Here is a 2434-nt window from a genome sequence, read left to right as displayed (position 1 = left end):
CCCCCTTTAGAAATACTAAATGGGGACAGACATAAAATGGGGATTAATTTGCTGTGCATGAGCCTTAAAGCACCTCAAAATTATGATATCTTCTCACAAAGTGACCCAAATTATTAATAAGAAGAATATGTCATTTGTGAGAAGAGGATAGTGTACCTCATCTGATCTTCTCCTGTTCTGTGGCCTTAGCCAGGCCAGAGTTATCTTTCCTGTGGCCTCATGGGAAAAAAAGGGAAAACCTTCAAAGTAGAATGGTCATAAATTTTACCATGTATTTCTATCTAGGAGGAGGGTGGGAATCAACTGCATTGATACTATGTCTGCAAGAATTTTTAATCACTGTATTTGTTTTTTTCTTCTTTTTTTGTATTATTTCATACTGCGATATAATTATAAAAGTAGAATGTGTACAACCTGCTGAGAATTTACCTTTTACTTTGATTTGTTTTTGGGGTTTTTGTTGTTGTTGTTGTTCATGGGGCTAGAACTCAGGGCCTTGGCACTGTGCTTGAGTTTTTCTGTTCAAGGCTAGTGTTACCTTTTACCTTGAAAGTGATTTCTACTGATTACAAAAAGTATTCATGTTCTGCAAGTTGTTGGTATCTGTGTCTTAAAAAGTTTTAGGTTGTTAACTTGCATAAATCTTCAAAGGTCAAGTTCTTTCAGGTGTCCTGCTGAAAGTCATGGGAAACAGCAGCCTTTGTTCCAGTTCCCTCTGCACTATTAAAGCCTAGCTAGCTGTACCCAACAAATGTGAAAAAGAAAGAAAATTCATTTTAGAAGATAGATTTGAATTGTAACTCTGGTGATGTTACACAAAAATAAATGATTCTGAGTTTGAAGGCAATTTCCTTTAGATGTAAGATTATAAGACAACTTGTATAGCAGGAAAAGCACACTCCAGCATAAAATTCTGACTTTGGGTATATTTTTATTGGGTTTCTTTTGCCCTGTTTCATTATTTCTTAAATGTCCACTATCAAATACTTTTCAACCTTGGAACTCTTTCCAGATTTTTCTTTTTCAAGATAGTGGATTTAGTTAGTACAATATTGTAGCACTATTATTCTTGACTGGAGAAAAAGACACATTTGTCCTTGATGAGGACATTGCACATAACTAGAGATACACCTCAACATTTTATTTTTCAATTCTATGTCATTTTACTTTTTCTAGGACTATGATCAAAAGAAGCCAAGTGTATTTAGAATACTAAGAACTTTTTGTTTTCATTGTGACTCCTCACATAGCTCTTTACTATGTGAATTGAAACTTTTATATCTACTAGCTTTTGAACTATGAGTATGTATTGTATTGAAAGGTTTATTCATTTTCTCTTGCTCCTATAACAAATAGCCACAAATTTAATGGCTTGTAATACCCATTTATTGTTTTACCTATTTATTGCAGAAGTTTGTGTTGGCTCTAATAGTATTTCCTTTCTCGGTTTCATAAGACTGAGATCAACATGTCAGATGTCTGGGTTCTTAACAGGAAACCAGAAAAAAAAATCTTCTAAACTTGTTCCATTCCTTCTGGAGATAGGAATAAGATTTCCATTTCCTAGTTGAATCTATATGTCTTCTAAATTTCCAGCCAATGACAAAAAATAAGTATTTGCTTTAAAATGATTAGATTAGGCCCATCTCAGTAATAAAAGGATTCTTCTTTTTCTAGTGTTCTTTTTCTAGTAACCATAACTACAATAGCATGGCAGAGTTTCTTTTCCATATCATGTAATATAGACTGGAGGTTCTTAGGTATTAAGAACTGTATATTTTGAATGTTATTTTTCCTGTCAGGTAAGTTCTGCAAGTATAAGTCACTTCCACTATATATTTCTGGAGTATTCTCACATATTCTTTTGGGTGGAGGATTTGGCCTAAATCTAGAAGACTCAATATGCATGTTTTCATTAAATATGTTTCTTTTTCTTAATGCAGCTCACTCCTAATATTTCCCATTTGATAACTAGAACATCTAAGGGCATAGGAAAAGTCAAGTTGGCTACTAGGATCTGAACTAAAATGGAAGTTTTCTGGTTTATAGTACCCTTCATTCTCTACCAAGTATATTTGATCCATATCAGGAGAAAGGAACGTAAGCTAACCAAGATCAAGTGATTCAGAGTTGGAGATACCAAATTGTCATTATATACTATTGGTCCTCATGGAGGGCTGAAGTAAATGCAGTCATAACTGGGAGCAGATACCACGTTTCTCTAGGAGAGCCATGTCTGCTAAGTGATAACATGACAGAATGCATTGTGAAATTGGTCATTTAGATGGCAATAGCCCAGTGAAGGGGCCAGCAAAGAGGCTAAGTTTATAACCAGAATTAAAGAGTTAGTTTGTAATACTCCAGGGAAAAGGAAGCAGAAATACTGCTTGTGGTAAGATTGAAGGGCCAAGAAGGCCAAAAGGAAACACAGGCA

The sequence above is a fragment of the Dipodomys ordii genome, unplaced genomic scaffold (assembly GCF_000151885.1).
Source record: "Dipodomys ordii isolate 6190 unplaced genomic scaffold, Dord_2.0 Scaffold111, whole genome shotgun sequence".
NCBI classification, from domain to species: Eukaryota; Metazoa; Chordata; class Mammalia; order Rodentia; family Heteromyidae; genus Dipodomys; species Dipodomys ordii.
The sequence above is the reverse complement of the archived record's forward strand: the minus strand, read 5'-3'. Positions refer to the sequence as shown.